The 25,538-nt window shown below is 43.4% G+C and overlaps 1 protein-coding gene across 11 annotated transcripts in view; it reads right to left on the reverse strand.

Annotated features, from left to right (window-relative positions):
• Elavl2 (ELAV like RNA binding protein 2) overlaps positions 1–25,538 on the reverse strand; it is a 150,035-nt gene that overhangs the window by 104,818 nt on the left and 19,679 nt on the right. For 5 of the 11 annotated variants that reach the window (XM_087660603.1, XM_087660601.1, XM_087660599.1 and 2 more), the window contains exon 1: positions 16,356–16,496. The exons of 1 other annotated variant lie outside the window; for it this stretch is intronic. The gene's annotated coding sequence lies outside the window, so the exon portion shown is untranslated. 11 annotated transcript variants of the gene reach the window in all.

Here is a 25,538-nt window from a genome sequence, read left to right on the forward strand (position 1 = left end):
TATAACAATTACTTATTTAATTACTTACTTTAAGCAACAGAAACTGGAGCTGTAAGAGACTCCGCTATTAAGAGCTCTGGCTGCTCTTCCAGAGGACCTGAGTTTAATTCACAGTATCCATATGGCAGTTTACAATAGTCTGTAACTCCAGGTCCAGACCTACCCTTTCCTGACCTCTATGGGCACTGCATACATGTGGTGCACAGATATATAGGCAAAACACCCATACACATAAAATAAATTAAACAGAACTTACTGTATTAAAGAAATACTGGGTCCAAGAGACAAGACTGAGCAAGACCCAGTGGTACTCACCCAGAATCCTAGCTAGTTCAGCAACCGCGCTCTGCTCAGATTCTAAATACAAGGTCAGTCTGGGACACAGAAAAGGTCAAAACCAGCCTAGACAACTGGAAGAAACTTTATCTCAAAAGAGAAAAGTTAAGAGCAAAGGTGGAAGGAACCCTCATCTATTTGTCTAGCAAAGCCATAGGTTCAATCTTCGGTACCAAAAGCAGAATTAACGGTAAAACTTTCCATATAGGTGAAGGGCCTGCCTAGCATGTAAGGAATGTCCTAAAAATTCGAATCAATGTAGTTCAACATTAAAAACAGTCTAGACATCCAAGGTAGCTAAAGCCTGCTGCCCCCAAATACTCCTTCCTCGCCTGCTCCCCAATTCCCACCTTGTCTACTCAGGCCGCAAATAGCACTCAACTCCTTTTCCTTCTCTAAACATTCCAGGGGGAGTGGAGGTTAGTATGAGCCACTTCAGTGGCTTCTTTCTGCACGCGTGAGGACATGGAAGTGATGGAATAAAGTCCAACTAGGAAAGTGTCATATCCGTGTTATACCAATTACAGCGAGCATAAACTAAAGGAATCCAAAGTCCTGATTTCCTTGCAACAAACAACCAGGTAATACTTCAAACAAACAAACAAACTGATTTTAACTTCTCTGAGAAAACTAAAAGCATTTCAGGTAGATATAACGCTACAATAAACAGACCAGAGAACTACTTTAAGATACCATGTCATGGGGTTGGGGATTTAGCTCAGTGGTAGAGCACTTGCCTAGCAAGCGCAAGGCCCTGGATTCCATCCCCAGCTCCGAAAAAAAAGGGGGGGGGGGGAGATACCATGTCATACACTCGCTGTACTGTTCACTTCTATTCCCTACGGATAAAGGAAGTCAGGTGGGGATTTGTTTCCTGGTTCTCCTTTCTTCCTTGTCATCTCTGACTGCTCAGAAATGTTCTTACAAACAAACATACAGAAGAATCCTTTAAGATTCGCAGAGTGAGCAAACATCACTCTAGTCATTTTAAGGCAAATGTATGATCAGGACTGCAGGCGAGCAGTGAAGAATGTCCTTAATATGTATGAGCCCTGGATTCAATATCCAAAGCACACATCCATGCTCAAGAGAAGGAGGAAAGTGTGTCTTACAAGACTCCTGCAAACAATACTGCCTGAGTCTCTCCACTGCAGGAATGGATTCAAAGACAATTACAAATACAGTAACTCCTTTTAACGTTAAATGGATGCTGGGTGGGACAAAGATTTTTTATTATTATTAACATTTAATATTATTAATATTGAAAATAGATTCTCCCCATACAATATATTCCGATTACGGTTTTCTCTCCCCAGATTCTCCCCACTTTCCCATCCATCCAAAGCCACATCCTTTCTTTTTCTCATACTAGCATACAAACAGGCATATAATAAGATAAAAAAATTAACATAGAAAACAAAATAAAATGGGGGGGAGCCACAGTATAAAAACACACTTAAACACGCACTTTCACAAACACAGAAAACCCATAAAAAAATACAAAAATGTAATATATAAGCAAAAGATATGCAAGAAGGGGGAAAAAAACCCAGACAAAGCATTGTGAGACAGAAACCGCCAAGAATAACATTGAGTTCCTTGTGTATTGGCCATTTACGGCTGGACATGGGCCTGCCCTTGGAGAAAACTAATTTTTCCTTTCTGAGAAGTCACTGACAGGAGATAGCTTCTGTGTTAGGGCTGGGGATATGACAGTTGTGTGAGAGCTGGGGACTCTTGGAAAGAGGAGGCAGAACTATGGCCTGTGGAAGACATCAAGGAAATGTGGCCTTGTAGACACACAGACACTATGGGAGCCTGTACAGGGACACAGATTTTTAAAGAAATAAAGTGGTTTGTTAAGCAAGACCTGGCAGAGTGGGAGTGTGAAAAGTTTTTTCATAAACTAGCAATTCCATCAATGGCTTATTTGATGAAGACTTTTAAGCTATGCAAAAATCAACAGACATACTTCATTGTCACTGCCTGAATCAATACCCTGAACAAGCAATTATTAAGAAGCCATGTTTGAGCCACTTTTGATGACAGATGCTTTTGATCCCAGCACTTTAGAAACAGAAGCACACCAATTTCTTGTAATGTGGGGGTCAAGCCTGGTCTACATGGGGAGCTCTAGGCCAGTCAGCGATACACATAAGACCCTGTCTCAAAAGAAAGAAAAGAAAACGCACTTACTTTACTTCAAAGTGAGATACAGAAGCACAACCCTGACTGCCAAGCTTGGAATTCACTGTATAGTTAGTTACGAGAGCAAAAGCTGCCTGATTGTGAAAATTGTATCCCAGCTGTTAAAGATTTCCAGGTCCACAGTGGATACAAACCAGGTGTTGCAGACTAGATCTGAGCCTTGAAGTTTACCAGTTTACCAAGAAAAATAAAAATTACAGGAACCCCGACACACCTGATAACGTAGTCGCTAAAAAAATTTACAACTAAAAGCCTGCCTCTGTGCTCAGCCAGAAAACAGGAGCTATTAAGGAAGAAAAAAATTCAACGAATGAATGACCTCTGCTGAGCACCACTTACCAGGTCAGGAGGTCCACAGACTCTTTGCACTCATAGCACAAATCATAATTATAAATAATAAATCACAGGCCTTTTACATACATGTCCTTTGTAATAAGTCTATGTCTATGTCATAGACCCTACCTCCTCAGTACTTATGATCACATAGTGCAAGTGTTTAGGGAACCCTAAAAGAAATGTTTAAATTTATTTTGTATGGAGGCAGAGTGCATAGGCAAACTCATGTATGTAGAGGTGAAAAGACAACTTGTGACCATTTCTCCTGTCACGTGGGCTCTTGCAATCAAATTCAGGCCAGCAGACTTGGTGGCAAATGCCTTTACCAGCTGAGCCATCCTGCCTGTCCAAGAGAAAAATGGTTTTTGCTTTAAGTTCTGTCTAGAATATGAAGTTTTAAAAAGCTACCAGTAAAATTTTTAGTCGCCCAAAAAGAATAGTGGCTGTTTTCAAAGGTTCACAAGCTATATAATAAAATGCCAATCAGTCTGTCTTATTTCTTTAAACTGAAAGCAAACACTAAGTATAGGGAACACAAAGAATGGCTGACTGCTGTGGCTTGAATGAGAGGCCCCAGGGAGCATGCATTAAAGGTTTGTTTCCTCCAGAAGTGTAGCTAAGAGTGGACCCTCAGATCTGAGCGTGTGGGAGACCCTTAGGCCACAGGTAACTTGCTTCTCTTTTTCCTGTTTGCTCCATGGCCCTCTTTCACAGTGACAGAAAGCTGGAAAACATAGCAACCAAAGTAAAACTAACCAACTAAAATTCCTTAAAGAGGAGGAAGGCCGGATGCAGTGGCTCACACCTTTAACACCAGCAGGCAGGATGCAAAGGCAGGAGGCTCTCTGTGAGTTCAAGGCCAGCCTGATCCATATAAGTGAAATCCAGAATGCCCAAGGGTCACAATGAGAGATCTGTCTTAAAAACAAACAACAACAACCAACAACAAAAAAGAATTAAAAGAAGAATATTTTTCTCAAAATCTGTGGCCGTCTATGCTAATTTGAAAAAAAAAAAACAAAAACCATGCATTGAACTGAAGCAAAGCTGCCATGTCTCACAGAACGGAAAGAGCCCAGCTCGAAGTTCTCAACAGCTGTGTTAACTTGTGCTTCACCATGTACCGCCCTAAGTTACAGCTGAGCAGTGTGCAGTGTCCTGAGCAGTACCCCACCTGCTGGCTCTGCTCTAGCCGGCCTTGCCACACCGCCTACTGGGGCACTTGTATGCCAGAGGCACCCTGTTGAATCTGATGACCATATTTACTTAGATTTATACCAGTTTCACACAGCACACATGTATACAGATAACATGCATACTATATAAGTAGAACAATACACACTGAGATGGAAATCAAAAGGCATGTCAACATGCAGCTACTGCTTCTTGGTCCTAAACGTGAACTTAATGCTTCACAGCTTTACGGGGTGGGATGGGTAAAATCCCACTAACAGACATTTTTAATAATTTAAATATGATGTAAAACTACAGCTTGATCACAGTTAAAGTACTATTTTTCCTAAAATTCTCCTACAGTGAATCAAATTGGGACAAATATTCAACTGAAACATTCTTATATAATTCTCAAAATCTATATCATCTGTCTCTGTATTATCTGCATTATTAACCAGGAGTTTACACAAACTTGGCAAAGGTAGCCTGAACTTACACTGTAAACAGACCAAAGTATGAAAACAGATTATGTTCAATCTGCATTCTTTCCCATTCACTGGTACCAACATCTCTGACCATGAAGTCGAAAAAAATGCAGAGCTGACCTTGATAGTTCCTAGAGGGACGAGAATCAAGGAGTCTCTTACCCCAGGGCTGTTCTTCTTGGTTCATGTTTGGACATCCTGTATCTTACTGAATATACAAACTGATTTTTTTTCTTTCTTGAAATAAAACAAGTTATATTTCTAAAAGCCCACCAGATTTAGAACACATTTGTTTCACAAAAGGAGCAAGCTTAAAAACATCAGGTCTCGAAGAATCTGTACTACAAGGAAGAAGGGTTATCAAATGTCACTCTCATTGAGAATACAACATACAGTATTTCAATCTTTCTTGATCTTAACAGCATCCAAAAATAAGTCTGCAGATGATGTCTCCATTCCCTCACTTATAGAAAACAACCCATATCCTTACTCCATACAGTTCCAAAAAAGTAATTCTGCAAGTCAAGACTGCCAGCTGGCAACAGGACGAGAGCAGCCTGCAAAGGAATCCTTTCCAGCAGTCACCTAGTCTCAGACCTAACATAATCCTGAGTAGAATCCCCGCCCTAAGGAACGAGTTGTGGTCATTCTCCTTTGAAGTGCTGCAGATTCCAGAAACCAGAAGCTGGTACAGCTGGCCTCAGCACAGAAAATCCCAGCAATTGGGATGAAGATAAGGCACAACTGCTGCTGGGTGACCCATTTTATCACAAATGCTCACAGCAGAAGTGAATATTCTCCAGACTTTAAAGCTGCCTGTGGATGGCCCTAGCCTCAGGCACCAGAGCCAGCAGGACTGCCAGAGGGAGAGAGAACTTCACTGGGGCAAGCAGGAAGAAAGGCACAGGATCTGGGAGTCAGAACCTTCCTTCCCTGCTCCTGCACTGCTATCCTGGAGCCTCACACTCCTCACAGGTGACTGCCAAGGGAGCAAATGTCAAGTCTCTGCACCATGTCATCACTGCCTGAAAGCAAGCCCTCTATCTAGCCTCTGACTCAAAAACTCCACGCTCTATGGCTTACTACCTTTTAGCTGTTGCTTGCAGAATGTCATCATCCTTTGTTGTTGCTCTTGTTTACTGTGTTTATCTCTTTACGGTGCCAGTGACTGACATGCTAACCACGTGTTCTGCTGCCACTCGCTCTATCTTCCTGGGATACACATCAAGTCAACAAGCATACAGGGCAAGACGTGTGCTACCCATCGCTCAGCACACTGACAACTTGACCCAGTCTTCTCTGAGCTCAAAGAGGTGGGCAGCAAAGACAAATACCAAAACTGGTATCTTTGCTGTTTTCAGACCCTAAACACTATGTTGTTTGTGAAGTTTAAGTGCCCCTACTATCCACAGAACAGTCTTAGAAGTCAAGCAAACTCAGGTGACAGTGAAAACAGCCAGCTCCATCTGAGGAAATAAACCTTCCCAACACATAACGGTGATCAACATGCAGGCTGTTCAAGCACCTTTCAGAATGAAAAATGCTTATATAAATGCTGTTACTACAAAAAGGGCATTTATAGACTGGAGGACAAGAAATGACAGGAGAAGGTTTGAAGCAGCTGCCCAGACATTTGCTCCTGGAAGATAGGGCATGAGGAAGACACAAGGATATGCAAATTTCTCCTCCATAAAACAAATGAGCTGTTGACCTATTGTCTCTTGACCTTGAAACTAAAGGCCTTATAAAAAGAACCAAAGAAACATAACCTTTATGAAAGTTTCGGGAAAACAACTGTGGGCCAGTGAGATGACTCAACAAGCAGAGGAAGAAACCAGTCACCCAATGATGCAAGTCTGGTGATTAGAATTCCAGCTAGAAATGCATGTAAAAGTAGAGAGGAGAGGACACAAACACAAAGTTGTCCTCTAACTTCCACAGATGCTGTACTATGTACGTATGCGTAACACACACACACACACACACACACACACACACACTGTTTTGAGGAGAGAAGAGAGCTAGTTTTATTTGACAAGAAAAGAAAGGAAAAGAAAACTTACCAAGGAAAGTTGCTAGTCTATACGTAATTCTACTGAGACTAAAACTAAAAGAAAGGTTGAGCTTTGGGCCCATTCTGAGCCAACAGCAGACGCTAACATTCTCAGCAGCTCTCTGCAGCCACAACTTAAAACTTGGCAGGTTTTGCATAAATATTTTTCACCTATGCCTGGATACTTGGCAAATCAGGGAATAGTCACATATACCATGAAAGAGAATCAAAAGATCAGAAACCAGAAAAGGAGGAAGGGGCGGGGGGGGGGGGGGGGTGGCACAAAACAGTAAATAAACACAACTGACTGGAAAAAGCCACACTTCTGTCCCCAGAGAGGTGTGCAAGAATCTGACCTGCTTACTGATGTCCAGAATACAAAGATAAATCTCTTTTCCCAATTTCTCAGTTTTTAAACTCTTGGGGCTGTAGGTGATGTTTATGGGATTAATATTACCTAACATTTTCTGACTATTCTTCTAAACAGACAGTAAGGAATGCTGTATGAGTTTCTGCAAAACTCTTGTATTTAAACTCTTGCACCATGTGATGGTGTAAAGCATTACACAACCTTCCTGGCTTGTGCCAATAGAAAAACAAAGGGACATGCTTCAGATCCACTGCGCAGAAGTACTGAGTGCCACCGCCACTCACATGGATGCAAGTCACTTACGGCCATGAGACTCACTCCCAGCCTTCTTCAGACATAGATCAGTCTGTGCTTTTTGTTTTTGTTCGGGGGAGGCTGTTAAACCTATTCTCAAGTCTTCACCAGCACCTAATGGCCAAGACACCCTGCAGGCTTGTCGACTATACACTACAGAAAAGATCAAACACAAACAACATTTTCATCTCAGAATCAGGTCATCAAGGAATATAGCTAATTAAGACTTAAATGCCGCTCAAAAGTAAGCGCAGAGTGTATATGAGCTAATCAAAAAATAAGTAGAGTTAATGCAAAAATCATTTTAAAGCTAAAGATATACTTTTGTTCATACTCAAAATAACATCAAAAAAATTAGCTGGGCCATGTAGGCTGTGCCGGTTTTTAAAACTGCCAGCATTAAGCTCCTATTATTCAGAAGAGTTTTTCTAAGATGTTCAACACAGCGACACATTCTGATTCATCGTTATAACTGGCCTAGCTCAAGTGGCTGCCAGGAGAGCAGGGCTTTGTGGGCATTGTTCATCCTCAGGAGCTGCATTAATGCTGGCTTGATAGAATAGGTCTTCATATCTGTTTGCCAGGCTGAACAAAAAGTTAACTAGAAATCTAAGTGCTTAAAGTCACTGAGGGAAAGGCTCTACACTGACATTTTCTACCTACTTAGCATTCATCTCACTAGACATTAACACACACCAAAGTTACTCTCTGCTATTCAAATCGTGCTATTATGCTCAGGAGTGGATTAATAATATCCACCTTCCTTATTGTAAAATAAAATTACAGCATTGGTCCAAACATGACATGTGGTGCCTCTTCCTATTTCTGCTGGCGCATCAGCTTGCTCTACTGCACACATGGGAGAGAGCTCACTAAAGGTGCCCTGCTGTTTCTAAAGAGGGGGAGAAAGGGCCGAAAGCTGAAAAAAGGAAGGGGAGGAAGGGAGAGGAACACAGATAAACCGCACACCTGGTAGCCTGTCCAATCAGCTCTTTTTGAAGCCATCTGAGAGGAGAATCTCTTTTCTAAGCTGACACCATCAGCAATGAGACTAGCAGGAGGCCAGGAGCCTTTTTAAATGGCTTGTAACATCCTATTAGTTTTCCCAACACTAGGAATCTGCTACGGAACCCAAAATACCTTTAAAAATAGAGACAGGCAAGCATCAGGCAAGAAAGTTCTAAGTTCTAAAACCCTCCAGGAAAGAAGGAAACAGTGAGAAAGAGGCACACATCTCCTAAAAGAGAAACTGCTTTTCAACCAAAAGGTATCGAAAAAGACTAAAACCGGGTTTCTCTAAATGAAGTTAAAGAAGAAAAATCTAAATCTTTAATGAATCTAAAATAATTCAAAGACTATTCTCAAACACACACAAAAGAATACAAAGTCTTTATATGAGTCAACTTTCTAATCTCTATGGCTCTGGGAGCTATAGTGTCTGTCACGATCACAAACATCTGCAAAGGGCAGGTAGTGTCCCCAAACTCAACAAAAAAACATGCTTAATCTTCAGGGCATAGTGGGCAGCTGTGTGCTCTGTTGCTGGGCCCCTTCAATTTTCCTGAGGCAATAAATATGTTTATGGGTCTTTTTTTTTGTTGTTGTTGTTCTTTTTTTTTTTTCGGAGCTGGGGACCGAACCCAGGACCTTGCGCTTCCTAGGTAAGCGCTCTACCACTGAGCTAAATCCCCAGCCCCCGTTTATGGGTCTTTATATGAAATTTCTAAACTCAATCTGTAACAACGACTCAGAACTTTTAAAAGTACAGTTGTCATGGACTAGGGGTGCAATTCAGCAGGCAGAGTGTCTGTCAAGCACACACATTCCCCTGAAGCTGGATTCCCAGCACCATAAAAACTACAATCCTAGCATTCTGGAACTGAAGATATGAGGACTAGATATTCAAGGTTATCCTTGGCTACCCAGAAAATCTGAAGGAAGCCTGGGATACATGAGACCTTATATTTAAAGAGAGAGAGAGAGAGAGAGAGAGAGAGAGAGAGAGAATGGGGCGGCGGTGTCACATGCCACTCAGGAGAGGCAGGGGCAACCTGGTCTACAGAGCAAGAGTTCTAGGACAACCAGATTTATATATAGAAACCCTGTCTCAAAAGACAAAAATGCAAAAATAAGAGTTCAGGCAATATTAAATCTTAACTAGCTGTATGTCACAACTGTCTGTGAGCCACATGTGGAACAAACATACACACACACACACGCATTTCCCTTTCTCACAGCAAAGATTCATTTAGTCTCAGAAGATATTCTTCAGTGACTAAAATGTAAGAACACCCATCAGAGAGAATGAAAAGGTACCTGAAGGAGAGGACAATAAAGGATCAAATAATTAGGGTCACCTAACCCTGGCTGAGATTAAGAAGCTCAGGAGAAAACTAGAACAAGGCTCAGAATTATAAATAAGAGACAAATGCTAATGCACAGGGGTCAAAGTGCACAGAAAGAGTGTGGGTGGTTCACATTCATTTATTACAGTGGAAGGGATGCTAGGAAATCCAAAAGTTCTGATGATGGGGGATGTACAGACAGACAATAAGCCATTCGTAGATGGGCCCTTAAAAGAACACCCAAGTTCTAAGAAAGAAAAAAAGAAAAAAGGCAACATGCAATGAACAGCACCTGGGGGAGAACAGGGCCGAATAAACTTACAGACAGACCGTGTGTGAATTAATTATCAATTGTGCTGACCCCGATTATAGACTGTGTATGTTACCGCATCTCAGACTGCTCTGTCCTGGCTGTCCTGGACTCTCCCACACCATGTCCCCAGAGGCCACCACAGTAAAGTAGCCAGTGAAACAGAAATGTCACACATTCTATTTTGAAAATCAGTTGGAAGGAAACAAGACAAAGCGTGATCAGTTCCAGGAATATTTTCCCTACCTTACCCAATTTGCTGGACTTATTTTCAAATACACTGTGACTTATTTGCTTTGAGAAATACCACATGTACTTCTGAAGGACCCAAATGATGCCTGAAGATTAAAAAGCCTCAAGCATCTTTGGAAAAAGTAGGCGTTTTCAGTAACTTACTTGGCAGGGTATCCACCCATAGTTTGTCACGGGTGGGGAGAGAGAAACATGGCTAATGTACCCCCATACACTCCACTTTGTGATGGAGGACCTAGATCCCACCCAGTACCCACTAAGAAGGCAAGCCAATTCAAACTAAGAAAACGTCCAACTGGCCATTTTAACGTAAATGCTGGAGCTTGACCATTTGATTTCTCACTGAAAGATGGGAAATTCGAATTTTAAAATTTATATTCCTAGAACATATTTTCAAGAAAAATACATTTTAAACTTTCCTTCTATGTGCATCAGCAGTAATATCTATATTATACTCCATACCGAAAATATTCAAGGCATAAATAAACTGGAGCGTTTGATTCTTCTTTTTCATCCATGGGGTGGGGAAAAGAACACAGTGGTGTGTTATATGGCTATAGAGGTAGCATATAAACATATGTGTGAAACCATGTCATGTTCAATCCCAAGCACCAAACACAGACACTTAAAGAGGATTTATAAACGACACAATGAAAGCCAAAGTATGGAAAACTAACTTAGAGTGAGTGCCTACCGCCACCTTTATAACTCACAAAGCAATTCACTGTCAGTATGCTCGCCTTGGTCCTTGAGATGAGGCAAGTGGGGTTAGGCAAGGGGGAGGAGTTGTTTAAAAGGTCCAGGACAAGCAACTAGAGTCTGCATTCAAACCTACTGGTTCCCACCTGGCTCTGCTAAATAAAGGATCCAAACCTAAGTGGCAGCAGACCATGGAAGCAAAGCAACACAGCAGGAACCCGGCAACAATGTCCGAGGAGTGTGCCTGTGTGATAAGTATTGACAACATATGTATGAAAACAGGACAGACCCTAAAACAAACCAGGAGGAAAACAGCCAAGCTCGGAGCTATTCTTCAAAGAAAGCTACAGGCCCACGGGGATACCTCAACTAGAGATGGACTCTCAGTTCTAGCCAGAGTACTGAAATCCCAATTTCTAAATTTTAAATAATTCGTCTTCCAAATTTTAATAATCGGATTTCAGCAATCTTCGCTCCAGAGATCAAGAAGGTAAAAATGCTATGGAATTTTCTTTGTGTGTGCATTTCTCTAGAAGAAGGGCCTACAAGCTTTGATCAAATGCTCCCAGATGTTCAGATCCTAAATATTACACATCAATATTTTATATACTCCACAATAAGGAGATACAGAAAAGTAAACCTTACAAAACAGCTGGCACCATTTGCTCTAAGTAAAATCAGTCAAGAAAGTGTCTAAGAATACTTTAAAGTAACTTTGACCATGGCCCAAAGAAAGCGAAATAAAATGGAACAAAATAGCACTCTCAATAAACAGAGTTTATTACCCTCCTGATGTTTACAAAAATAGAGACAGGTGATATTTCACTAATACAGTCGTTAAAGTTGTTAAAATAATGAAATTCTCATAGCAATGGAAGAGTTAAAACAATTAATACGAATATGAATTTCCTCTTTTTAATAACAGACTTTCTTCCCTACTATTAAAAAAATGGTATTTTTAAAAATGTAGAAAGCCTGGTGCACACCTTTAATCCCAGCAGAGTCAGATGGATCTATCTCTAAGAGTTTGAGAGTTTGAGGCCATCATGATCTACAAAGCAAGCTCCAAGACAGCCAGGGCTACAGAGAAACCAACCCTGCCTGGAAAAGCCAAAAAAACAAAGCAAACAAACAAAAAATAATCTTTTTTAACTTCTAACTTTTCTGAGGCAAACTCTTTAAGTTAGAGGGAAAAGTCATATATTAATCTACCACTATTAAATTGGACTAGGAAAAAAGAGATCCTTCCACTTATAAATTCAAATTGCACAGGGCACTAAAACAAACCTTCAGTATTTTGTAAATAAACCAAAAAAAAAAAAAAAAAACAACTCATTTACCCTTTAAACACAATTTTTTTTACTGAGAAAAAGTCCTTTTTTTCAAACTAAGATTTTTTTTTTCAAGTGAGAAATAGGAGCTGCATGTCGTAATTGGCTATTAACCGTCAGTCAGAAAGTGACACCATAAAAACTAACAAGATAGATGCATAGTAGGAAACTTCGCATTTAAAAAATGAAAGACTAAACACCCTGGTCAACTTGTTGTTAATGAGATTATAAACTTTGTTTTAATACCATGACACTTACGAGTACGACCGTTTTGACTGTTTCCCAAGTCGAATTCCTTCCCAAAACCCTTCCCTTTAGCTATGAAGATATCTCAGCAGGAATTATGTCATTGCACAAACTAGTCAGCAGCACTCAAAGCGGAAAAGAGCTAAGAGCACCAGTAAAACTGACGCATTCCAAGCCTCCGGAACAGTTCCAGAAACAGCGCCCTGTCAAAGCAGATTATTTTTATAAACACCAATGTCCAGAAATAAAGGATCAGTATCTGCGGTGGGTTGAGAATACACCTAGGACAAGTGTCGACATACAAGAATTGCCTTTGGTTTTTCCTCGTAGGCTCAGAGACACACAGAATTTTCTCTTGAAATGAGAAATTTTCTTAGTGACCTTACTACAAATGACAGTTATGAAGTATATGACCAAGCTAAAAAAAAAAAAAAAAAAAAAAAAATCAAGTTAATTTCTTACTAATTTTTTCCCTAAACACTAGTTAAGACTTGGGATTTTATAATGTTTTATTTGTACTACTGATTATGAACGTTGTTATTTAAGCTTACATTAAAACGGACTTTTTCATGTGCAAAATCCTTAAAGCATTGTTTTTCAAGCTTATAGATCTTCTCTTTTCTGAGTCAATGTACGTCGTTTAAGATCTAAAAATAATAAACAACTAGCCATAAGCCAGCTAGCATCTTCAAGAAAGTTAACGCACAATTGTTCTTCCAAAATTAGAATAATATGCATTAGCAGATTTGTCAATAAGCTACAGCATGTGGATTCTGTATCACCAGTAAATGAAACTGGCCCAAACAAGTGACTATTCTACGTATTTTGTGTCTTCCAGACCAAGGTGTGGCCCCCAATAAGTACATGAAGCCTGCAATTACTTATCAACAAAATGACCAAATAAGAAAGTACCTAGCCAGGATAAGCTAATCTGTAGGTTCCAATACAAACCAAAAATTCGTATTTTCAAAGTACATGAAGCAAATAAGGAGTCATAAAACTGTTCAGATCCCAGAGTGCAGGAAGCAGCTCTGACTAAGAAAGTACCAAGCTAAATTATAAATAAAACCATCGGAAATATGCTGCATGGTCTGTCCAGCGAAGACCCAAGGCAGCAGGAAGAACTGAGGTGGAGTCGTGTAGTAAAGCAGTCAGGCCCATGGTAAGCCTGCATACAGAGCCAGAGCGGCACCCACGGCACTTAAAGCTAAGAGCTTTCTAGAAACCATGCCTCCCTCCCTCCCTCCCTCCCTCCCTCCCTCCACCTCCTCCCCCCTCCATATAAACATCATGGGAGACGGAGGTGCTAATGGGAACGTGACAATGTGGCAGTCTTAAGACTTCAAATGAGAGCAAAGGAACTGACCCTACCAGTCAGACAAACAATTAAAGATGACCAGTGTAAGTCAGAGTGTACGGTCCTTTCCAGGGGCAAGGAAAACAAAAAGCCTAAGGGCGATTTGCCACTATGTTGCTGGTGTTCTTAAACCATACTAATAATATCATAGATATTATCATACCGGAAAAAATATCACGGATTTAAAAAAATATTTTTTTGAGTCAAGAGAAACACTTGATTATAACTTAGTAGTCAGAGTTTTCTGGATGGCTGCTCTGCTGTGTCCTTTAAGAAAACTTGGGACTTGTTTCTAGAAGAGAAAATGGGAAAGAAAAAATGTTTTATATTAACAAGTACCAATAGCTGAGGACAGTTTGTAGGGTTCGGCCAAAACCACCTGTCCATACAAAGAATGGACTCTCTATAGCAAGGAACTGGTTGGAGGAATTGTGGCCGGAAATTGTGGCCGGAAGCCACAATTCTCCCTTAACATACTACTACTATGCAAGGAGGCTTAATTAAAATCACAAAAACCGAAAGCGAACTTTGTTTCTTTCCTGAAGAAAAACTATAAACAACTAAGGAAAAGTCAAAACCAATTCAGACTTCCAATGTCTAGCCTATCTTAGTAGGTGAAACAGGTTCCACCGTGATCAGGAAAACAGGTGGGCTCGGAGATACCGACCAGTACTAAGTATTCGGTCCACAGGAGTAGTGTGAGCAGTTGGAACAGTGTGGCACAGCTTAATTCCGACACCATGTACTACGTGGTAGAGGAAACAGGTACAGATCGGCTGGGAATTAGAGGTTTAAACACCTAAGGATCACTCTTTAAAGGGAAAAAAACAAACAAAAATCCCCCATGCCTCGTGACAACACAGTCACCCAAACAGGTAACAAGCCGCCTGTTTTAATCCCAGGAACATAAAAAAGGGTTGAGGGAGAGAGATGGTGAGAATGTGTTTCTTTATGGATTTGTCGAAACTCCTCCATAGATGGAAAATAAAGACAAGAATTGTCGGAGCCATCCAGCAACCTGTCCCCATTTGCATACCCAGAGTGCCAGATGAGAAAGAAGATAGAGATCCTGGAGAGCTTTTTATCCTGCACACCAAAATGGAGACTCCGCGTCTGGCTTCCACCAAAAGACCACCACCTAGCACAAAATAGGAAACTTGAGGAATCTGGACAAAAGGGTCTAGAAAAGGCTGTCTTCTAACGCAACTCAACAGTATTTCAAAAAGGTTTCATTTAGGGAAACGGGCAAAATACCAGACTGACACTCAAGTCAATGGACTTTTTACACTAAGTTTTGATACTGAGCTATGTTTTTTATGAAAACAGAATTAAGATTAAGGATAAGATGGAAGAAAAATTGTTGTTTAAGGCTCTTTTGTCCTTTCAGAAGGTATTATATATCTAGGCACTGCTAAGCGCTGCTCTTTAGGGAAAAGAATTAAAAGAAAGCACATAACTGGTAGCAATTCCTCCTTTTCCCACAATTTCAGAAAATGTAAAGAGAAGATAGAAGATGGAAGTTTTCATCGTAAAGATGGCATATTAAATATACACACAATTTTAAATGACGGTCTGGACAGGTAAAACTTCAGGTTCAGCTCACACCTAGAGGTACCGTGTTTGCACTCAGGCCCTGCAAACTGGTAGGCTATTCTAAGGGATGACTGCTGGTCATTGTCCCCTCTGCACCTGCTTGTAAATCCTGTTAGGTTGGACAGCCTAAATCCTTCAGTCTCCCCAGTGTGCTCACCAGTCTTGTACCAAGAGATTTTGGCCAGGCAAATGTATGAGTGAATGCAGCGGTACCACAGTGAGCTCCCTAAACCGGGGCGAGCTAGCTGAACCTGAAGCCTGCGAAGCAGAGCATCCGCGCTTCGCGCCACTAGCGCGCAGGCAGACCCCGGGATGCGACCGACCGCCACCGGCCGCAACCTCGCGCGGCTGCGCCTACCACGCAAAAAGGGATCACCGCGGCTCCCGCCCCGAGCGCCCACAGCCTCACGCTACCCCGGCACACCGCGTGGCCTCTCCAAGTCTCCAGGCGCCGTCCCAGGTGGGCACACGCCAGACACCACCGCCGCGCTCCCGCACGAAGAGCAGCTGCGTGTCCTCCCACAAGGCGGCCGAAGGCTCCACAGGAAGCCGGCGCTGGGGCGGGAAGCCCCCTCCCCCCACGCCCCCTCCAATGCACTCACCTGCGTCTGGGCGCAGTTTCCCGGTGGCGCTACACGCCGCGGTGCAGAGTACGTCCACGCCCGTGCACGCGGCTGGCGCCACCGGCCCCGCTCCGCTCCCAGGCCCACTCGGCTCCCGCCGCCCCCCTGCCGCCCCGTGCCCACAGGAGGGGCGGTGCCGGGTGCCCGGTCCCCTGCAGGAACTTCGCGGGTGCTACCTCCACTGTCCCCCCTGGCGTTGTCGCCGGGCCGGCCCGCGCTCCGGTGGAAGCAAGCCGGATGCTGCCTAGGGCTGCGGTGGACACCTAGTCCGGGCCCCAGAGTCCTGGCTGGAGCCCGCGGAGGAGCGGCCGTCCCCGCCCCCACCCACGCCCCCCTACACTTGCCTGCTGCGGCTCGGCTGCAGCTCCCACGGCTCGCGCCGCCGGCCGACAGCACCGCTCAGAGGAGTCACGCTGGCGGCGGCGGGAAGGCGGACTGGAACACGACGGAACCCCGCCCTACCGGCCGGCTGCTGCCTCAGTGACGCTGGGGCGCCGCGGTCCCGCCGTTTGTAGCAGGGCGGGGAGGCGGGGCTTGCCTGGCAGCGCGCCAGGAGGCGGGGCCCAGGAGAGCTCGCCACGCCGCCCGCCGGCTCGCGTGTGCCCAGCTCCGCCACCCTCAGGGGCACATGCTCCCGCCAGGCTCCTCCACTGGGCTTCCCGGGGCGGAAGGGGCAAGTTTGCATCACACTGAGGGATTGGGGCAGTGACCCAGTCGCAAACCGGGGTCACTTTGGCATATATGCGTGCGCGAAGTGTAGGTCTAGATATGCACACAGAATACCTGTTTTTCAAGAAAATTTAAAGGCTCTTTTTTCCCTTCGCCCAAAGGTCCTGTCCCTCGACGGAAAACTAAAGCCCGGCTGCGCCTTTCCACCTCCCTAGCCAGTATCTGAGAGCTAAATAAGCCCTGAGTACCTGTGCAAGGTGCTATACCCTGCTTCAGATGTGAAGTAGGAAATCCTGCACTCGACCCTGCATGCACCTGCCGTGAACCACATCCTCCCAATGCCCCCACACCAGCCGGGCAAAGGCCCAGCTCCGAGGGGGCGTCCGAGTGCTGACCATCCCCAGCCCGCTCCTTCACTCAGCTCAATCCCCTTTACCCAGAAAAACCTGCGTCTGCCCTGGACCCAGACCCAGGATCGGGAGACAGAGCCGCACACGTTTTTTACACCTGCTTGGCGGCTTAATTACCAGAGCACCTGTCGTACTGGGATTTTTTTTTTCCTATTATTAAAAAGGTTTCGGTTTTAACCCTTCCCTCTAGAAAACTACATTTAAAACCATCACCTGTCATACCTACCTGAAATTGCAGGAGGCAGGAGGAAAAGAACTGAACAGTGGGCGATCGAGTCGCCGCAAGAACGTGACGGAGGTTACAGCTTCAAGGACATGATGCGGGTTTGATGCAGCAAGGTTCGCTAAGGGCGCCCAGAGCTCCCCGCCCCCACGCGACGGGCGGGGAGGGAAGACTCCTCTATCCCAGGGATGGGGGGGGGGTGTAAATTTACCCTCTAGAGGGAAGTGAAATCAGGCATAGTAAATTAGGGAAAACAATTATGGTCAAAATGGAGACAGGCCATCCTCAATTTGGAAGACCCTGGTTGGGGACACCAGAAATAGCTGATTGATTCAACACCAGCATTTCTGTGTCACCCCAAATCAGACAGATTTAAATGACCTTAACTGACTTTGTGCGGGTTCCTGGGAAAACTGCTCAAAGCGCCTGCGCCTCTTTGACCTCCCTCTAAACAGTTAGTTGTAATATTCCCGTCCCAGGCATGCATTAGTGCTAAGAATACCAGTTTTGACATGTTGGAGAGAAATGGGCCTACCCAATTTGTTAATCTAGACCTGAAACCCTTCCAATGCCCTTCACTCTACTTTCTGAAGATGTCTGCTTGAAGTTAGACCTCTCTCAACAGATACTTCCCAAGTAGGCTAAACCACATTGGTCTACAATCTTCATTCTCCTACAGAACTGCAAAATGGGTTAGCTTTATAAAAGGAATGCCCAAGTCCAAAAGATGGGGGCGGGGGCGCAGTTTCAAGGGTCTGTTAAGACAGGTTCAAGGAATGGCAGAGATAACAGAGGGAAACTGCTTTTTAATTAAACGCTTAAAAGATGACTTTGAAACATTCAATGTTTTTCTTTTTCACTGACTTGTTTGCTCCATTTTGATCTCTCAGACGTCCCATTTAAGAAGCCATTTTACAAGGATTATCTTTGGAGCTCAAACATCCCTGACCTTCCTTACCCCCACAAAACACAAGCTCCCTTTCCTGACCTTTAGGAAGTGATTATCACTTAGGAAGATATTTTGTTGGGTTACTATTGTCTATGTTATAACCTGTCCAACTCCCCTTCATTTTAAGCCTATCTTTTTAGGTTGCAATTAATAGTAGGCCCAGAAAATAAAGCATATATATACACATCCTACCCCCACTATCTGGGGAATAGTTCTAATAAACAGGGATGTGGAGAAAGGTTGCAGGTTTAGAATCTTAGCCAAATGGAATGTGTGTACATGAGTGGGGGAAGGGGCAGAACCCGTTCATTTAAGGGAAGAAGTGCTCGGACATTCATCTCTGTCCATCAGTGTTGAGCGTGAACACTAAACGGCTGGTTATTTCTCTCACCCTCACCACAATAAAGCCAGATCTGGGCTGTAGTTAGAAAGGAGAGAAGATAACCAATCTCCAGGTCTGTTTTGGTAACAGATACTTGAAAATGGAAAATTGGGAACGTATCCACCCTCCAATCTGCCACAGTTCTACAGTTTTCCTATTAATTCTTTATAGACGTGAAATAGGTGGGCACGTAGCAACGTGCTGGGCATAAATTAAGCAACAATGGCCACGAGAAGTCCTGTCTGCCAAAGAGCTACAGGGTGGGCACTGCCACCTTGCCATCCCTACTTGCCCCCCCCACCATGCTCTAGGCAGAGTCGGGGTGGGGGGGGAGAGGCTGGCAGAGCGCTAGCTTTTGGAACCAGCCTGTGGGTGGGGTAGGGAGCTGTGAGAGATGAACCACCCCAGCCAGCATTGTAGCTTGCCCCCATACTTTGCGTCTTGAGCACCACTCGGCGCTCGCACGCACACATTCGCCCACACCCCCTCGTGCCAATAATTTAAACTTCTCCGAGGCAAAGCCAGCACCTCGGTCCGCCACCACCTCCCCCGCCCTCGCCGCCCGGCGAGCATCCTCCCCCTTTCCCACGTCTACCCGGATTCGCTCTTTCGCAGTAGAAAGCCGGCTGTTTTCCCCTGCAGCCGGAGAAATCTCAAAAGTTAAGATGAAGCGTGTGCCTGTCTGCCCAGAGTCTGGTCCCAACCATCTTTCTCCCGGCGTCAGTTTTAACAATAGCTACTCGAGGAAGGGGAGCTGCAAGGAGGGGCTGAAGGCTATACAGCCGACTCAGCTCCCTGGGTAGCTGCGATGCCTCCTGGCTGCCAGTGGGTCCCCCTTTCCCGGAAGGCGGGCTCCGCTGCGTAGGACCAAGGACAGGGCTTGGAATCCACTGCCCAAGCGCCCAGCACCGCGAGGCTCCCAAGCAGCCGCCACTTCACACACACAGCTCCAAGGGTCTTATTTACGCTTTTCTGAACAAAGGGAATCTCATATCCGGTACAGGCTCAAAGATTCGGCCCTAAATTGGCAATCTTCTTTTAAATCTGAATTACGATCATTGGGATCCGTGAATCAGAGTCCTCGATTCTGGCAATGATGAGTTTTGACAGCTTCTAACCACCCCAGCCCCAGCCCAGCCCCAGCCCTCAGGCTGTATGTACTTTTTTCCAGGCAACTACAACTCGCTGCCTGGTGCAACATCTAAATTCCATCTGGCAATCCCATCTCCCCAGCACATGCTATCTGGTTAATGCAATTAAGCTGAGGATTTTCCCCACTGGTCTAATCTGCCAGGAAGTCCAGGCTTCTGGTTTCCTCAGTCCTCCGATTCCTTTGCGAAAGTAGAGGCATGCATCCCCCCCCAACATTCAAGTTATCCCTCTCTTCCCACGAAATGAACTTCCAACCTCAACCCGAAGCTCACTCAACATCTAGCCTCCCATTGTAGCCTGCTGTAGCCTGACCACATTTACCACTTAAGTTTCTATCGTGACATTTTAAAATATTCAGTACGTTAAGCATGCGTTCACTGTCTTTCAGTCTGGCTCTCAAGAATTAAAAAAAAAAAAAAAAAAGCAAAGCAGTCGCTTTGAAATGAGGCAAACATGTGCAATTAACTTCACATTCTGTATTCCGCTCACTTACAGGTTTTCTGGGTTTGCCAGCGCATCGCTGCAACTAATGATTAAAGAAACCAAACCGAAACTTACCTTTCTCCCTTAAGGTTTTTGTGTGTGTGTATTTTTAAAGTAACGGTGCAGTTCTCCCAATAAGGATGAGCAAGAAGCTGCTGGATAGTTCTCTTAAGACAGCACGAAACCTAAACTGTGCTCGGCTTAAAAGAAGCAAATAAAAAGAAATGCTTTCGACCCCAAAGTCCAATGCTAAAAGAAATGATGAAAAAAATATGAAAGGGGAGGGGAAACTTAAAAAAGAGAGTTTAAAAAGACGGAGAGACTACTCCTATTGCCGTTCAACTAAACAAAAAGGTGCAAGAAAAACAAACCAAGGAACAAAGAAAAGAGACGAAAGAACGTTTTTTCAAAAAGACGATGTCTTTCTCCGTGTTGCTTTTTAGTAGGTCGCTACAGAAGTAAGCTGCTGCATCTCTAAGTGAGAACAGAAATAAGGGGGGAGGACGTCTTAAAAGGGAGGTGGACTGGACCACAGATTTATAGCACCGTATCACCAACCCCTTCTCTGCCTCCGCACTGCCGTGTGTGCAGCTGCTCTGCCAGAGTCCTATCCCGGGCAGCACGCGCGGAAGTATACGCCGAGTTGCGCCACAACGCAACATGCTCATCGCCTCAGGTTCCTGATTGGGCGAGACGCTTCTATTGAGGCCGCCCAGGCGAAGCTCAGCTAGGCGATTGGCTAGGGACTTATGTCACTCTTGAGAGCTCAATGGAGTCCCGTTTCAAGGTAAGTTGTGCCGGGAGGTACACACTTAACACTGGCGGCGAAGGGAAATGCAAGAAGCAAAAATGAGATGGGAGAGAGCAACGTGGGAGGGTGGAACTGTACTATGAGAGTTTGCGATATGGCACCATCTATTTTTCCTCTTAAGTCTTTCTGCTTCCGAAAGATTCGTTTTATTTGCCCTCACGGCTGCATCTTTGGCATATTTCTTTGTAATAGTAAACTGTCCGGTATGTATGAGTCATCGAGAGCTCCTCTCTTTGATTTGAGAGGGATGAACGTACACTCATTACTTGTCCGCATGCCTTTTTCGGTTTGTGTTCCAGTAATCTTTACATCTGTGTTAGATACTAGGTAACTGTATGTGTCTCTATTTTAATCTCTCTCTCTCTCTCTCTCTCTCTCTCTCTCTCTCTCTCTCTCTCTCTCTCTCTTAGAATAAGAATGAAATAAAAATGATTTCAACCTAATCTGTACAGTTTGAACTAGCTTTCAATTTATGTCAGAATTAAAAAGGGGGTAGCAAAGACACCCTATTTAAAAAAAAACAACAGGTATTGAATTGAAATAAGGTCCTTGACTTGAAAGTAAAAAGAGCAGCTGTATATAAAATTAAAACAAGCCACTCCTCTGCATTTGCTGGCAATACAGATCTTGGACCACACATGGATTGCTGACAGTGAGGATAGTTCAGCCTACACCAGGGCTTTCTGAGTATTCAAAAGTTTGATCGGTTGACCAAGTGCTGTCTGTGTCTTTGCTTTGTAGATGAAGATTTCTTTATTCATACCCCATGTTTGATTAATATTCAAGAGGCTGAAGTACAGGTTTATTCATACTTATTTCTCCCTTTAAGTGAAAGTGAGATTACTACATTTGCCTCGATTTCTTTATAATGAGAAACAATATCCACCTAACTTAGTTCATTTCCAGATGGGATTTTTTTTTTCAGTTTTGACAGATAGCATCCAACTTCCTGAAGAGTACATTTCTTACATAATCCATCTTCTCTCAACAATTATTTTACTACTATGTTTATCTGTAACTGGTCACTGTCCATGATAGCGTAAGAGAGGGAAAGCACTGATACGAGGTAAAGACCACAAGAAGATGAAATGTCAGAGGGGAAAGAGAAAGATGGTCTGAGAGCAAGAGACTGGGGAGTAGGAAGGAAATCGGTGTTCCTTGAGCATGTCCTTGAGTTTGATGAATGATTAATGTAAAGAACTGGGGACCTGTTTGTCTCCCATTGAACCTGTGTAACAGCGTCTAAGTTATATTACTTCAAACAACAACAATTGAGGTTGGGAAGTGGGGCCTGAATCTGTGTGTATAATTACCATTGATAATTATCATTTCCATAGCTCCCACCTCCTATTTTTTATATAACTATAGCTCCATGGGGCTTAATTTTAACTTAAAACCATTAGCTAGTCTCCAGTGAAACTACAGACAAATTAAGGGAGAAACAGTAGCTTGAAGGAAAGAAGCCAGGAGACTAAACATAAGAAAGACTGCATCCCTATTTACAATAGAAATATGAATAACAGGAGACTGTCAAATCCCGTCAACTCCTCTCACCTGCCAGCTCTGTGCATGGGAAAAAAAACTGACAAAAGTGCACTACTGCTTGATTTATTCATTTATGAGTGAAATGAATTGTATTTTCTCCTGGTGACCACGTTCACACTTTGATATTGCATTTAGTCCCATACATTCATATAATCATAGCACTTTGAAGAGGATCCTTACACTTGTAAATACATAAATACCTCTTTATGGGAGGAAACTAATAAAGACATTGCATGGAAAAATAATAAAGCTGTTCATTCGAATGCAAAAAAAAATTCTGAATTCTGAACATTCTGTATATATGGGTTTTTTTTTCTCGGTTTGGCAGAGGAGGAAATATTTTCAAACATTGCTATGTTCAACATGTTGGTTTTTTTCCTTTACATATGGCACAGATGACTTGGGAAGTTGAAATTATCTTAAAATGGTATTTTGCTCCTTAAATAATACAGTTGTTAGATTTTAAAATCTTTAGAGAGATAAGCAACATTTGCTTTCCTGACTTTTAAAAGTAAAATGACAAGTGATATCTGGATGTAGATCTCACTGTGTAATTTACATGCCATACCCTGAAACATTAAAGTACACTGTGCTTCTAGCAATTAATGAAGACTATGTGCAAACATCCCACCTAAATTAAGCACAAATTGTAATCAACACCTCTTGATTCATAGCTAAGGAAAAGAATTATCCTTAGCACCTGAACTTGCATCAGATAAACAGTCTTTTCATGATAATTCAAATTCTGATTAAGTCATGTGAGGTCTGACATTCTCTGTGAAGTTGCAGCACTGTTTTGACTGGAGACAGAAAGGGACGAGAGGTTTGAGGAGCTTCCAAAAGCATGGAGACAAGTTGGGTGTTGGTAAAATTGCAAAGTAGTGCTTTTCAAAGCTGAAATTTAAAGAATTCAATTGGCTATATTACTGAAGTGTTCTCATAAGAGAACATGGCCCTCATAGGAATACTAAAGCCATCGTGGACAGTGTTGAGATGAATACCTCCCTTATACAAGCCCTTCTACAGGAGAAGGGGTGACTTGACCATAATTAAAAGGTTCTGCAAACTACTTGTAACTTTTTAAAACAGTGAATAGAGCAATTCGGCTATGCATGAGTTACTGTTTAACTTGGCTTGGAAATTCTAAATAGTGTTCCTTCTCAAGTGAATTAAAATACTATTTTCTGGTTGTTGAGCTTTGGGGAGATTTTGTGTTCATAATATTGGAAATATGCTATTTAAATCCTGCATAAGAAGTGTTGATATTATATAACCTGCCCACTACCTCTTTTTTTTTTAACTTTCCCTTCCAAAAGGAGTATATGAGCTTTCTTTTTACAGCTTGAAAACAGAAAAGATTGTGGAAATACTGGACACTTCTGAGAATTTAGCACACAGGAGAATTAGACAGGAATTAGTACCATGGACAGAGGCCAGCCTAGCGAACAAAGTAAAAGTTTGCAGAGCGAGATTGGCAAAGCATTTTCTGTTTCTCGGGTTGAGACTCGGTAACAGCTCGTTGGTGAAAGCTTTCATACCACGGATTTGAGGCAGAGACTGCCCTCCAACGAAACAGGTTTGTTTGGAATTAAGCTTCCTTTTGTTATAGCCGGGCCATTGTGACAAACCCCGGAGTTAGAGCCTGGATGTGTGTCCTCTTCCTCTACTCCACACCCTTCCCCCACTGCCCGGAGGAGCAAAATCCTTTCATCAAGGTGTTCTTGCAAAATAAATGCAAATCCCAGTAATCTTGGAAAAGTCTGGCAAGCCTACTTCAGAGTTTTTCATCTTGAAATTTTCCAGTGGGAATAGCAGCAAGAACTCATCCTTGACCACCCTAGTTCTTTTCTGGGATGCTTTCACTCCCTGGCAATGTCTTTCGCCCTTGAGTAGTAAGTAGTAAGTACCTCAAGACGGTTTTGCAAAGGACCCTTTATATTGCAAACGCTGGAGCAGTAACAGCGTCTAGTGAGGCAGTAAGCAAGACCACAAACAGCCTTTTCTTGTTTTTAAATTCATCTTCAAAGAGAAAGGCTACAAAATACAATATACTCAAGAGGAACTCCTCGGGTTTCTGATTTACCTGAAGAGATGTGTGAGTTGTGAATTATTTCATATTTTTTCCAGTAAATCTTGGGGATGACCCTGCATTGTGACCCCCACTTGTCTCCCTCTGCCCGGAAAAATTCTTGTATGAGTCACATTCTCCTTTAAGCCCTTTGCTGCCGGTTTCAGACCAAGATCTGTCGCACGAGCCCCTCTGTGTTTCAGCCTGCGAGCAAAGATCATTTACGGAAACGCTCCCACGAATATCCTCAGATTTTCTTCCGTCGTTCACTCTGTGGGAACTTTTAGGAGGATAAACTCGCGTCTCTGCTAGCGGGAAGAGAACATCCACGCACACAGGCGAGGGTAAAAAACTAGAGGTGATACAGGGCAAACCAGAGTCTGGTGTCCGTTTCTTTCAGTGATGCTAACAGCCTTCTCTAAGCTTCCTCTTGCAGCCGATACAGCTCATGCAAAATTAATACAAGTAATTAAAAATAGCAGTTTCCAAAGTTAAAGGAAACCATCTGTCTCAGATGGTAGTAATCAGTCTTTTCACCCGCCCCTTTACCCGGACCTGGGAAGAAACGGTTGCTCTGCTTCCGATGCTCAGAGGCTCTTTCTTATATTGAAGATTTATGTTTCCACTTGTGTGCGATCCACGTCTAATTTGAAATAATAAAGCCGGGCTGACCAACCAGTCAATCACAGCCATCAACTGTGCCGGGAGAGGACCCTGCCCCCAGCTCCCGCAGATCTCCAACCCCCACCCCCTTCCCACTCCTTCCTTTTTTTTTCTTTCCTCCCCTTCTCTCTCTCTCTCTCACTCACATTTCCCCCACGTGTGTTCAGATCAA

The sequence above is a fragment of the Rattus norvegicus genome, chromosome 5, assembly GCF_021556685.1.
Source record: "Rattus norvegicus strain SHRSP/BbbUtx chromosome 5, alternate assembly SHRSP_T2T, whole genome shotgun sequence".
Lineage (NCBI taxonomy): Eukaryota > Metazoa > Chordata > Mammalia > Rodentia > Muridae > Rattus > Rattus norvegicus.